The sequence below is a fragment of the Arachis hypogaea genome, chromosome 9, assembly GCF_003086295.3.
Source record: "Arachis hypogaea cultivar Tifrunner chromosome 9, arahy.Tifrunner.gnm2.J5K5, whole genome shotgun sequence".
Lineage (NCBI taxonomy): Eukaryota > Viridiplantae > Streptophyta > Magnoliopsida > Fabales > Fabaceae > Arachis > Arachis hypogaea.
Window position 1 is genome coordinate 50,556,995 of NC_092044.1, and position 15,278 is coordinate 50,572,272.

The 15,278-nt window shown below is 37.9% G+C and overlaps 1 non-coding gene across 1 annotated transcript; it reads right to left on the bottom strand.

The window, feature by feature from the left end:
- Positions 1-7,444: 7,444 nt before the first annotated feature.
- LOC112714146 (small nucleolar RNA R71) lies at positions 7,445-7,548 on the bottom strand. Its single transcript, XR_003159101.1, has one exon. It is a non-coding gene; the product is annotated as a small nucleolar RNA R71 (small nucleolar RNA).
- Positions 7,549-15,278: the final 7,730 nt, after the last annotated feature.

Consider the following 15,278-nt stretch of genomic DNA (forward strand, 5'->3'; position numbering starts at 1 on the left):
CAATTCTTCAATACATTCCAATTAAGAGAATTCTTTGTGCATAGTTCTTTTCTTGCTTGGGGACAAGCAAGATTTAAGTTTGGTGTTGTGATGCCAGGGCATCTTGGCTAGTTTTACTAGCCATCTTTTGTATGCTTTAGGTTGGTTTCATGCATTTTCTTAGGAATTTTAAAATGCAATCAAACATTGTGAATTTTAAATGATTTCATGAGAATTATGCATGAATTGAATGATAAATTGGATGATGCATGATCCTATGATTAAGAGCGAGACTTTGATGCACTTTGTTTGATTGATTTCAGGTAACAAGAAGCAGAGACGAGCCACGTTAGTGGCTACGTTAGTGCCACTAACGTGGCCATTAACGTGGAAGAAAAGAGAAGCCCCAACATTAGTGAGAAAGTTAGTGGCATTAACTTTGAAGAAGGAGAGCATGGAACGTTAGTGGTAAAAGTAAACACCACTAATGTTAGCGAAGGGCAAGAAGACCCATGTTAGCTTCCACGTTAGTTACATTAACGTGGGAACTAACGTGGAAGGAAAGGTAAATGCCAACGTTAGTGGAAAAAGTGAACGCCACTGACGTTTGTGAAGGCTAGAACACCCACATTAGCTTCCACGTTAGTTACATTAACGTGGGAACTAACATGGAAGGAAAGAAAACGCCAATGTTAGTGGAAACGGTGATTGCCACTAATGTTTGCGAAGCAAAGGAAGACCCACGTTAATGGCCACGATAGTGGCAAAATCTAAACCGACAGCCTGACCGTGCCTTCTTCAAACAAGAATAACTTGAGCCACAAAGCTCCAAATGAGGTGATTCCAGTGGCATTGGAAAGTATAATTCCAGAGCTTTCCAAGAATATATGACACTACATGGTGGACACTAAATTTAAGGGAGAAAACCTGTCCCAAAAGTGCAAAGATGAACATAGTATCAACCTGTAGTAAGGCCAGCTGACCTGTTCACCTTCCAAGAAATGTAACTCGAACGATAGAGCTCCAAATGATGCGCTCTCAAAGGCGTTGGAAAGTAGACATCCAGGGCTTTCCAATAATATATAATAGTATAGGGGTGGACATTAAGTTTGAACTTCAGAACCTGGCAATATTAATCCCCTGGTCGCTAGCGTTATTGTGACTCACTTTTTCCAGTAACGCCAGCGACTATGCCAGCAACCTTGTCCACTTCAAAGAAGCATAACCTGAGTTATAGAGATCCAATTGAGGTGATTCCAGTTGTGTTAGAAAGCAGACATTCAGAGCTTTCCAACGATATATAATACTCTATAGTGGGCATGAAATTGTAGCACAAACAATAGGCATCTTCTAAGCCCCAAAAGCACCAACTGGGTAGCAAGTGTAACGTTAGTCACACTAACTTCAGCACTAACGCCACACCTGTAGCATTAGTGTGGCTAACGGTAGCACTAACATTACCACATGGACCTTAACTTTATTCACTTCTCTTCAAGGACCACCCAACCTCAAGGAAGCAAGCCCACAAGTGTCAACCAATCAAAGGCCACAAGAAGCATCTAGAGTAGGACTTTTCATTTAATTGTAATTTGCTTTTAATTTCATTTTATAATTTAGGAGAGCCTATATAAAGGCCTTAGTTTTTACTTTGAAAGGGGGCTGGATTGGGATTCTGGAATTGGGGATTGAAGAGGGGTCTTCAAACTCCCTCCCCTCACACACTTTTCCTTCTCTTTCTTTTCTTTGTACTTTTCATTTATAAATTTGGAAGTTTCAATGTTAGTTTTAATCTTCATCTTTAGTTTTTTGCACTTTTTTTCTTTTTTTATTTTGGTAGAGCAATGATCAACTAACTCTTTTCATTGGGTTAGAGAGCTCTATTGTGATTCAATAGATTAATTGTAGTTCTTATTCTTCTTCTTCTTTCTTTTCTCTTGATTTTACTAGAGAGCTTTCGATCTTCATCCAATTGGTTAGCTATCTTCGAAGAGAAGCTCTCCATAATTGGATCTCCTCGGAACCTTGGAAGAGAAATGAGGAGATAATGCTAGAAATGCTCTCTCACATTGGATTAGGTTAGGGGTTGGGTGGATATTGTGACATTTAATCCTACCAATACTTTGATTTATGAATGTGTGTGGTATAATCAGTGACCAAACTTCATCTCTTCCCATGAGCAATTAAATCAAGGAATTGAGAAATTGTTCAAGCCTAGAGAGATTGGATTGCCAAGGAATTGGGATCCAATCACTTAAGATTGCCAAGGAGATCAATGAATGCATTGATTGAGGAAGAGATGAGAATGAACTTGATCTGGAGGATTACAATATCTCTTGATCCCAATGTTTATTTTATTTTTAGTTCTTACATTTACTTTTCTTGGCATTTTACTTTTCTGCACTTTATTGCTTTCTTTATTTTTATGCCATTTACATTTTCTTGTTACTTATCACTCCAATATGATTCGTCTAACTAGGATAATTAATTGACCATTGATTGCTTAATCCGTTAATCCCTGTGGATTCGACCTCATTCTATTGTGAGTTTTTACTTGACGACAAATTCGGTATACTTGCCGAAGGAAATTTTGTTGAGAGACAAGTTTCTGTGCATCACATATGCAGGTTGCAACCCACCTTGGTGAGTTGCTTGATGGTGATAGAGCAGAGGACCTTTATCATGTTATGGAGTCTTTTGGTTATTTTGATTTAGTTCTCTCACTTTTGTATTTATATTGCCTTAGAGGCTTACTATGAGAGAGATATTTTGTATAAGTTATTTTACTTTCAAAACTCTGTATGTCGGTATATACTAGTCGGCTTAAACTCCGCGGGCTGTGGCTAGTTCTCTATGTCTAATATACTCTTATATATCTATATATGTCTTGATATTTCGTAGATTTATCTTGTACCTTTATGCTTTTAGTTTCGTGTGAACATTTGCGCTTTTGTAACTCTGGTTTTGAGCTTATATCTTCATCAAGCTTCTAGAATTATTATTTCCTTCTATATATATATTATTGTATAAGCCTTAGAATCATCGTAACCTTTTATTAACCTTTGCTTTATGGCATGAGGTAAGGCTTAGGGTAATTAGGGTGTTACATTTAGCGGTATCAGAGCAGTTCGTCCTTGTGAGTCTAAGGGATAGACCGATTATGCTTCATTGCATACTTTGGGTCATTTTTCTTTCATATTATTTAGGATATTTGCTTGATATATATATATATATATATCATGCTTGTTTGTGAGTGCCTTTTTGGGATAATTGAAGCACTAGATTTTTGATATTGAGACTAATCTCCTTGATATCAATTGTGTGGTGTAGACAGGACCTTGAATGGAATCTTGTGGACAAGGTCGGTCATTTATACAGAGAGATTGTGAGGATAATTGATGAGCGGATAATTTATACGCTTTTTGGCATTGTTTTTAGGTAGTTTTTAGTGGGATCTAGCTACTTTTAGGGATGTTTTCATTAGTTTTTATGCTAAATTCACATTTTTGAACTTTACTATGAGTTTATGTGTTTTTCTGTGATTTCAGGTATTTTTTGGCTGAAATTGAGGGACCTGAGCAAAACTCTGATAAGAAGGCTGACAAAGGACTGCTGATGCCGTTGGATTCTGACCTCTCTACACTCAAAATATATTTTCTGGAGCTACAGAACTCCAAATGGCGCGTTCTCAATGGCGTTGAAAAGTAGACATTCAGAGCTTTCCAGAAATATATAATAGTCCATACTTTATTTGAGATTAGATGACGTAAATTGGCACTTAACACCAGTTCCATGCTGCATTCTGGAGTCAAATGCCAGAAACACGTCACGAACCAAAGTTGAACGCCAAAAACACGTTACAACTTGGTGTTCAACTCCAAAAGAAGCCTCTGCACGTGTAAAGCTCAAGCTCAGCCCAAGCACACACCAAGTGGGCCCCGGAAGTGGATTTCTGCATCAATTACTTACTTCTGTAAACCCTAGTAGCTAGTCTAGTTTAAATAGGACATTTTATTATTGTATTAGTCGTCTTTGACCACATCTTTGGACGCCTAGTCCTTAGACCAGGTCCTTCTCCCTATTTTTGAATTCATATTATATTTTGGGGGCTGGCCATTCGGCCATGCCTGGACCATCACTTATGTATTTTCAACGGTGGAGTTTCTACACACCATAAATTAAGGGTGTGGAGCTCTGCTGTACCTCGAGTTTTAATGCAATTACTACTATTTTCTATTCAATTCAGTTTATTCCTTTTCTAAGATATTTGTTGCACTTCACCATGACGAATGTGATGATCCGTGACACACATCATCATTCTCACCTATGAACGCGTGACTGACAACCACTTCCGTTCTACCTTAGCCCGAACGCATATCTCTTAGATTCCTTAATCAAAATCTTTGTGGTATAAGCTAGAATTGATGGCGGCATTCATGAGAGTCTGGAAAGTCTAAACCTTATCTGTGGTATTCCAAATAGGATTCAGGGATTGAATGACTGTGACGAGCTTCAAACTCGCGATTGTTGACGTGATGACAAATGCAAAAGAATCAATGGATTCTATTCCGGCATGATCGAGAACCAACAGATGATTAGCCGTGCTGTAACAGAGCATTTGGACAATTTTCACTGAGAGAATAGGATGTAGCCGTTGACAACGGTGATGCCCTACATACAGCTTGCCATGGAAAGGAGTAAGAAGGATTGGATGAAGGCAGTAGGAAACAAGAGATTCAAAAGGAGCACAACATCTTCATATGCCTATCTGAAATTCCCACCAATGATTTACATAAGTATTTCTATCTTTATTTTCTATTTATTTATTATTATTATTTGAAAACTCCATAACCATTTATTATCTGCCTAACTGAGATCTACAAGATGACCATAGCTTGCTTCATACCAACAATCTCCGTGGGATCGACCCTTACTCACGTAAGGTTTATTACTTGGACGACCCAGTGCACTTGCTGGTTAGTTGTGCGAGGTTGTGAAGAAAGTGCTGAGTTATAAACGCGCATACCAGGTTGAATGCCATTGTTGATGATCACAATTTCGTGCACCAAGTTTTTGGCGCCATTGCCGAAGATTGTTCGAGTTTGGACAACTGACGGTTCATTTTGTTGCTCAGATTAGGTAATTTTCTTTTTGTTTTATTTTCAAAAAATTTTCAAAAATTTTTCAAAAAAATTTTACTTCTATTTTCGAAATAAATTATTCTAAATTTTTAAGAATGAATTCTAGTGTTTCATGAAGCATGTTGTAGCCTGGTTGGCTGTAAAGCCATATTCAAATTCTTTTGGACTGAGGCTTCAACTAATCACTATAATGCATGTAATGCCCTGTTGAAGTTTGGCTGGCTATTAAGCCATGTCCAATTTCTGGACCAGAGCTTTAGACTAACATCGAAAGATTCCTGGAATTCTTATTAAAAGTTTTGAATTTCTTATTTTATTTTTCCTATATGTTTTCGAAAAAAAAATATACAAAAATCCAAAAAATTATAAAATCATAAAAATCAAAAATATTTTGTGTTTCTTGTTTGAGTCTTGTGTCATGTTTTAAGTTTGGTGTCAATTGCATATTCATCTTGTTCTTGCATTTTTCGAAAATTCATGCATTCATAGTGTTCTTCATGATCTTCAAGTTGTTCTTGGTATGTCTTCTTGTTTGATCTTTAAATTTTTTTGTTTTGTGTTGTATGATGTTTTTTATGTGCATTTTTGCATTAATAGTGTCTAAACATGAAAGATTTCTAATTTTGGTGTCTTGCATGTTTTCTTTGCATTAAATTTTTTTCAAAAATATGTTCTTGATGTTCATCATGATCTTCAAAGTGTTCTTGGTGTTCATCTTAACATTCATAGTGTTCTTGCATGCATCATTGGTTTTGGTCAAAAAATTTTCATGTTTTGGGTCATTTTTATGTTTTTCCTTCTCATCATTAAAAATTCAAAAAAAATAATATATATATATATATATATATATATATATATATATATATATATATCTCTTTTCCTTATTTCTCTCAAAATTTTGAAAATTTGAGTTGACTTAGTCAAAAATTTTTAAAATTAGTTAGTTCTTATAAGTCAAGTCAAATTTTCAATTTTAAAAATCTTATCTTTTCAAAATCTTTTTCAAAAATCAAATCTCTTTTACTTTTATCTTATGATTTTTGAAAATTTAAAACTATTTTTCAAAATCTTTTTCTTATTTTATTTCAAATTTTCAAAACTTAACTAACAAGTAATGAGATTGATTCAAAAATTTTGAAGTTTATTACTTTATTGTTAAGAAAGGTTCAATCTTTAAATTCTAGAATCATATCTTTTAGTTTCTTGTTAGTCAAGTAATTAATTTTAATTTTAAAAATTAAATATTTTTCAACCATATCTTTTTAATCATATCTTTTTATCATATCTTTTTAAATCATATCTCTTTCAAAAATTTGATTTCAAAATATCCCTTCTAACGTCTTATCTTCTTATCTTTTTAAAATTGATTTTCAAATCTTTTTCAACTAACTAATTGACTTTTTGTTTGTTTCTTATGTTTTTCAAAACCAGCTAACTAAGTTTTCCCTCTCTAATTTTCGAAAATTTCTCCTTCCTTTTTAAAATTCTTTTTTTAATTAATTAATTGTTTTAAATTTTAATTTTAATTTTATTTCCTTGTAATTTTCGAAAATCACTAATTCTTTTTCAAAATTTATTTTCGAAATTCTCCCCCTCTCATCTTCTTCTATTTATTTATTTATTTACTAACACTTCTCTTCATCTCACAAATCTGATCCTATCTTCACCATTGTGTTTGGATTCTTAACTCTTCTCCTTCTTCTATTCCTTTCTTCTTCTACTAACATAAAGGAATCTCTATACTGTGACATAGAGGATTCCTCTTCCTTTTCTGTTCTCTTCTTTCTCATATGAGCAGGAACAAGGAAAAAGACATTCTTGTTGAAGCTGATCCTGAACCTGAGAGGACTCTGAAGAGGAAACTAAGAGAAGCTAAATTACAACAATCCAGAGACAATCTTACTGAAATTTTCGAACAAGAAAAGGATATGGTAGCCGAACCCAACAACAATAATGCAAGGAGGATGCTTGGTGATTATACTACACCTACTTTCAAGTTTGATGGAAGAAGCATCTCAATTCCTGCCATTGGAGCAAACAATTTTGAGCTGAAACCTCAACTAGTTGCTCTAATGCAACAAAACTGTAAGTTTCATGAACTTCCATCAGAAGATCCCTACCAGTTTTTAACTGAGTTCTTGCATATCTGTGAGACTGTTTAGACTAATGGAGTAGATCCTGAAGTATACAAGCTCATGCTTTTCCCTTTTGCTGTAAGAGACAGAGCTAGAACATGGTTAGACTCACAACCTAAGGATAGCCTGGACTCTTGGGATAAGCTAGTCACGGCCTTCTTGGTTAAATTCTTTCCTCCTCAAAAGCTGAGCAAGCTTAGAGTGGATGTTCATACCTTCAAGCAAAAAGATGGTGAATCCCTCTGTGAAGCTTGGGAAAGATATAAGCAGATGACCAAAAAGTGTCCTTCTGACATGTTTTCAGAGTGGACCATGATAGATATATTCTATTATGGTCTGTCTGAGTTCTCTAAGATGTCATTGGATCATTCTGTAGGTGGATCCATTCACCTAAAGAAAATGCCTGTAGAAGCTCAAGAACTCATTGACATGGTTGCAAATAACCAATTCATGTATACTTCTAAGAGGAATTCCGTGAGTAATGGGACGCCTCAAAGGAAGGGAATTCTTGAAATTGATGCTCTGAATGCCATATTGGCTCAGAACAAAATGTTGACTCAGCAAGTCAACATGATTTCTCAAAGTCTGAATGGATGGCAAAATGCATCCAACAGTACTAAAGATGCCTCTCCTGAAGAAGACGCTTATGATCCTGAAAACCTTGCAATGGTAGAGGTAAATTACATGGGGGAAGCCTTTGGCAACACCTATAACCCCTCATAGAGAAATCATCCAAATTTCTCGTGGAAGGATCAACAAAAGCCTCAACAAGGCTTTATTAATGGTGGAAGAAACAGGTTTAGCAATAGCAAGCTTTTTCCATCATCTTCTCAGCAACAGACAGAGAATTATGAGCAGAGAACCTCTAACTTAGCAAATATAGTCTCTGATCTGTCTAAGGCCACTCTAAGCTTCATGAGTAAAACAAGGTCCTCCATCAGAAATTTAGAGGCACAAGTGGGCCAGCTGAGTAAGAAAGTCACTGTAACTCCTCCTAGTACTCTCCCAAGCAATACTGAAAATAATCCAAAAAGAGAGTGCAAGGCCATTGATATAATCAACATGGCCGAACCTAGAGAGGAAGGAGAGGATGTGAATCCCAATGAGGAAGACCTCAGGGGACGTCTCTCAAGCAAGAAGGAGTTCCTTATTGAGGACTTAAAGGAATCTGAAGGTCATATAGAGACCATAGAGATCCCATTAAACCTCCTTCTGCCATTCATGAGCTCTAAAAACTATTCTTCCTCTGAAGAGGATGAAGATGTAACTGGAGAGCAAGTTGCTCAATATCTAGTAGCTATCATGAAGCTGAATGCCAATTTGTTTGGTAATGAGACTTGGGAAGGTGAACCTCCCTTTCTCATTGGTGAACTAGATACATGGGTTTAGTAAACTTTACCTCAAAAGAAACAACATCCTGGTAAATTCTTAATACCCTGTACCATAGGCACCATGACCTTTGAAAAGGCTTTGTGTGACCTAGGGTCAGGCATAAATCTTATGCCACTCTCTGTAATGGAGAAGCTGGGGATCATTGAGGTACAGCCTGTCATATTCTCATTACAAATGGCAGATAAGTCAGTAAGACAAGCTTATGGATTGGTAGAGGACGTGTTGGTAAATGTTGAAGGCCTTTACATCCCTGCTGATTTCAAAATCTTAGACACTAGGAAGGAGGAGGATGAATGCATCATCCTTGGAAGACCTTTCCTAGCCACAGCAGGAGCTGTGATAGATGTTAACAGAGGAGAATTAGTCCTACAATTGAATAGGGACTACCTTGTGTTTAAGACCCAAGGGTGTTCTTCTGTAACAATGGAGAGGGAGCATGAAAAGCTTCTCTCAGTACAGAGTCAAATAGAGCCCCCACAATCAAAATTTAAGTTTGGTGTTGGGAGGCCACAGCCAAACTCTAAGTTTGGTGTTGGGAGTCTACAACATTGACCTGATCACCTGTGAGGCTCCACGAGAGCCCACTGTCAAGCTATTGACATTAAAGAAGTGCTTATTGGGAGGCAACCCAATTTTTATTTATCTAATTCTATTTTTATTTTTATTTTTATTTTATGTTTTATTAGATTCATGATCATGAGGTGTCACAAAAATAAATACTAAAATTAAAAACAAAATCAAAAAAATAGCAGAAGAAAAAACACACCCTAGAGGAAGGTTTTACTGGCGTTTAAATGCCAGTAAGGAGCATCTGGCTGGCGTTCAATGCCAGAACAGAGCATGGATCTGGCGTTGAACGCTAGAAACAAGCAACATCCTGGCGTTTAAATGCCAGGAATACACCCTGAGGAAAGCTGGCGCTGAACGTCAGAAACAAGCATGGAACTGGCGTTCAACGCCAGAAACATACTGCAAATGGGCGTTGAACGCCCAAAACAAGCATGAAGCTGGCGTTCAACGCCAGAAACAAGCACCAATTTGGCGTTGAATGCCAGGATTGCATGAAAAGGGCGTTTTACATGCCTCATTGGTGCAAGGCTATAAATCCTTGACACCTCAGGATCTGTGGACCCCACAGGATCATCTCAGGATCTGTGGACCCCACAGGATCATCTCAGGATCTATGGACCCTACAGGATCCCCACCTACCTCAACTCACCTTCTCTCCTCTTCACACAACCCAATAAACACTCTTCCCCAAAACCCTTCACCAATCACCTCAATCTCTCTTCCCCATCACCTCTTCACCACTCACATCCATCCACTCTTCCCCAAAAATCCCACCTACCTTCAAAATTCAAAATCTCTTTCCCACCCAAACCCACCCTAAATAGCCGAACCTACTCTTTCTCCCTTCACTATATAAACCCCTCTATCCTTCTTCATTTTCACAAACCACAACCCTCTCTTCTTCACCTTCGCCGAAACCACACACTTCTCCCTTTCCTCTATATTTTCTTCTTCTTCTTCTTCTTTCTTCTCTTGCTAGAGGGCAAGCAATATTCTAAGTTTAGTGTGGTAAAAGCATAGCTTTTTTGGTTTTCCATAACCATTGATGGCACCTAAGGCCGGAGAAATCTCTAGAAAAGGTAAAGGGAAGACAAAAGCTTCCACCTCCGAGTCATGGGAGATGGAGAAATTCATCTTCAAAGCCCATCAAGACCACTTCTATGAAGTTGTGGCCAAGAAGAAGGTGATCCCTGAGGTCCCTTTCAAGCTCAAGAAAAATGAATATCCGGAGATCCGACATGAGATCCAAAGAAGAGGCTGGGAAGTTCTGACCAACCCCATTCAACAAGTCAGAATCTTAATGGTTTAAGAGTTCTATGCCAATGCATGGATCACTAGGAACCATGATCAAAGTGTGAACCCGAATCCAAAGAATTATCTTACAATGGCGTTTAACGTACCCATGATGCAAGGAGATGCACGCCCCTACACAAGAAGGGTCAACTTTGATCAAAGGTTGGACCAAGTCCTTATGGACATATGTGTTGAAGGAGCTCAATGGAAAAGAGACTCCAAAGGCAAGCCAGTTCAATTAAGAAGAATGGACCTCAAGCCTGTGGCTAGAGGATGGTTGGAGTTCATCCAACGCTCCATCATCCCCACTAGCAACCGATCTGAAGTTACTGTGGATCGGGCCATCATAATTCATAGCATCATGAATGGAGAGGAAGTAGAAGTTCATGAAGTCATCTCCCTTGAATTCTACAAAATAGCCGAAAAGTCCTCCACCATGGCAAGGCTAGCTTTTCCTCATCTTATTTGCCATCTATGTTACTCAGCTGGAGTTATCATAGAAGGAGACATCCCCATTGAGGAGAATAAGCCCATCACTAAGAAGAGGATGGAGCAAACAAGAGAGCCCACTCATGGATCCCAAGAGACGCATGAGGAAGCTCATCACCAAGAAATCCCGGAAATGCCTCAAGGGATGCACTTTCCTCCCAACAATTATTGGGAACAACACAACACTTCTCTAGAAGATTTGAGTTACAATATGGATCAATTAAGGGTGGAACATCAAGAACACTGGTGCAGGAAATCACAATCACACTTTTGCAATTCCGCACAACTAACCAGCAAGTGCACTGGGTCATCCAAGTAATACCTTACGTGAGTAAGGGTCGATCCCACGGAGATTGTCGGCTTGAAGCAGTAGTAATTGCATTAATCCGTAAAGACACAGCAGAGCTCCTCACCCCCAACCATGGGGTTTAGAGACTCATGCCGTAGAAGATACAATATGAAACGTGTAATGTGTCATGAGATCAAGATACAACAACAAAAAGTCCTATTTATAGTGAATTAGTGACCTAGGGTTTACAAGAATGAGTAAATGACGTAAAAATCCACTTCTGGGGTCCACTTGGTGTGTGCTTGGGCTGAGCATTGAAGCTTTCATGTGTAGAGACTTTTCTTGGAGTTAAACGTCAGCTTTTGTGCTAGTTTGGGCGTTTAACTCCAACTTTTGTGCCAGTTCCGGCGTTAAACGCCGGGAATTCTGAAGCTGATTTGGAACGCCGGTTTGGGCCATCAATTCTTGGGCAAAATATAGACTATTATATATTTCTGAAAAGCCCAGGATGTCTACTTTCCAACGCAATTGAGAGAGAGCCAATTAGGCTTCTTTAGCTTGAGAAAATCCACTTTGAATGCAGGGAGGTCAAAATCCAACAGCATCTGGAGTCCTTTTTCAGCCTCTGAATCAGATTTTTGCTCAGGTCCCTCAATTTCAGCCAGAAAATACCTGAAATCACAGAAAAACACACAAACTCATAGAAAAGTCCAGAAAAGTGAATTTTAATTAAAAACTAAAAAAATATAATAAAAACTAACTAAAATGTACTAAAAACATACTAAAAATAGTAGTGCCGAAAAGCGTATAAATTATCCGCTCATCACAACACCAAACTTAAATTGTTGCTTGTCCCCAAGCAACTGAAAATCAAATAGGATAAAAGGAAGAGAACATACTATAGACTCCAAAATATCAATGAAACTTAGCTCCAATTAGATGAGGGGGACTAGTAGCTTTTTGCCTCTGAACAGTTTTGGCATCTCACTTTATCCTTTGAAGTTTAGAATGATTAGCATCTATAGGAACTCAGAATTCAGATAGTGTTATTGATTCTCCTAGTTAAGTATGTTGATTCTTGAACACAGCTACTTTATGAGTCTTGGCCGTGGCCCAAAGCACTCTATTTTCCAGTATTATCACTGGATACATACATGCCACAGACACATAACTGGGTGAACCTTTTTAGATTGTGACTCAGCTTTGCTAGAGTCCCCAATTAGAGGTGTCCAGGGTTCTTAAGCACACTCTTTTTACTTTGGATCATGACTTTAACCGCTCAGTCTCAAACTTTTCACTTGACACCTTCACGCCACAAGCACATGGTTAGTGACAGCTTGGTTTAGCTGCTTAGGCCAGGATTTAATTCCTTTAGGCCCTCCTATCCACTGATGCTCAAAGCCTTGGATCCTTTTTAGTATCCTTGCCTTTTGGTTTTAAGGGCTATTGGCTTTTTCTGCTTGCTCTTTTTTTTTTGTATTCACTGCTTTTTCTTGCTTCAAGAATCAATTTGATGATTTTTCAGATCCTCAATAACATTTCTCCTTTTCCATCGTTCTTTCAAGAGCCAAAAAATTTAACATTATTTAAACAAATTCAAAAGACATATGCACTGATCAAGCATTCATTCAGAAAATAAAAAGTATTGTCACCACATCAAACTAATTCAACTAGTTTCAAAGATGAATTCGAAATCCTGTACTTCTTGTTCTTTTGTGATTAAAGCATTTTTCATTTCAGAGAGGTGATGGATTCATAGGACATTCATAGCTTTAAGACATGAACTTTAAATTTTATTAATCATGGAATAAGAACAAGACTCAAAAATAAATATAAGATAAGACCAATAGTAATAGAAAACAGAAAATTAAAAAAAGAAATTTAAATGACTCTAAAATAGATTCCTAATGATAAAGGTTATCACAGAGTTAGGACTCAACAACCTTGATTTTGAGAAGTGGATACTCCCTCAACTTGTGGGGTGTTTGACCCTTCAAGGGAGAGCTTCTGGCGCTTCAGCTCCTGTAGCTTACACCCCTGCTTCTCTTGTTCCTTCAGCAATTTGCAGAGCATGCAGTTTTGATTCTGTTGTTCTTCCTTAATTTGTTCCATAGCTTCTTGCAGCTTGGCAACAGATGCTTCTAGGCGGGCCCAGTAGTCAAATTCAGGAAGTTCAGGGAGGAATTCCTGCGCCCTCCTTTTGATAGAGTTATCTTGCATTTGTCCTTCCATTGACTTCTTGGTAATTGGATGTTCAATTGGGATGAATTCATCTACTCCCATCCTCACTCCAGCATCTTTACATAGCAAAGAGATTAAGCTTGGGTAAGCCAGTTTGGCTTCAGTGGAGTTCTTGTTTGCAATTATGTAAATCTCACAAGAAATCAGATGATGAATCTCCACTTCTTTTCCTAGCATAATGCAATGAATCATCAATGCTCTCTTGACAGTGACCTCAGAACAGTTACTAGTGGGCAATATAGAATGCTCAATGAAGTCTAGCCAACCTCTTGCAACTGGTTTGAGATCTCCCCTCTTGAGTTGATTTGGGACACCTTTTGAATTGGTTATCCACTTAGTTTCAGAGAGGCATATGTCCACTAGAACTTGATCCAACCCCTTATCTGCTCTCACCATTCTCCAATTAAAGGATTCAAGATCATCTTGTAGTTGAGGCAGTTTGAAGACCTCTCTTATTTTGTCTAGATGGAAGTAAATAGTTCTCCCTCTGACCATGGTTCTGTAGGTATGGAAAGCAGTTCCAGTCATTCTCTGCTTATCTGTCAGCCACAGATTTGAGTAGAATTCCTAAACCATGTTCTTCCAACCTTTGTCTCAGGATTGGCTAGAATTTCCCATCCACTATTTCGAATTTGCTCTTGGACCTCCGGATATTCGTCTTCTTTCAGATCGAATTTAACTTCCGGGACCACTGACCTTAGACCCATTATTTTGTGGTAATGGTCTGCATGTTCTTTGGTTAAGAACCTCTCTTGACTCCAAATATTCTTTGGAGTATTCTCTTTCTTGCCTCTTGAATTTGTTTGTTTCCCTTTGGGAGCCATGGTCTTGATGAGCCTTAGCTTAGTGATCACGGAAAAGCACACCAAACTTAGAGGTTTGCTTGCCCTCAAGCAAAAGAAAGGAAAGGGGAGAGAGAGAAGGAGAAGCAAATTCGAATGGTGAAGAGAGTGGGATGGCCGAATGTGTATTTATAAGGGAGGGGGAGGGATTTCGAAAGTTTTGAAAGAGATTTAAGAAGATATGGAAAGAATTTGAGAAAATACTTGAGTTTTTGAAGAAGATTTGGAAAGGAATTGAAAGAGATTTGAGAAATAATTTAGAAAATTGTTAGATTTTTGAAATTTGAGGGTGAATGATGAAAATTTGTAACATGTTTATGTAGAAAATTATGGGTCAAAATATGAAAGTGTTAAAAAATTTGAAGTGGAAAGCAAAATCTCCTTCCCCTGCCTTTCTGGCGTTTAACACCCAATTGTTGGCCATTATGGGCGTTTAACGCCCAGCCAGGCACCCTGGCTGGTGTTAAACGCCAGAAACTCCTTTATCACTGGGCGTTTTGCTGAACACCCAGGATGCTGCAATTCTGGCGTTAAACACCCAGAATGGTGCCCATTCTGGTGTTTAACGCCCAAAATGGTGCCTTTACTGTCGTTAAACGCCCAGAATGGTATCCATTCTGGTGTTTAACGCCCAGAGTGCCCTTTACTGGCGTTTTCTTGCCAGCAAGCTTCTTTTCTCTGCTTTTTTCACTGAATCCTTTTGTAACTCTGTGAATTCCTTCAATTTCGATGATCAACCTTGAAGAATATATATCAAACTTTTATTAAGTAAAACAAATAACCTGCTAATGACTGGGTTACCTCCCAGCAAGCGCTTCTTTATTGTCTTTAGCTGGTCCTTTACTGAGACTCATTCAAGCCTCAGTTTTGAGCATTCCTGCTCAAAATTGCTTTCAGGATAATGTTTAAT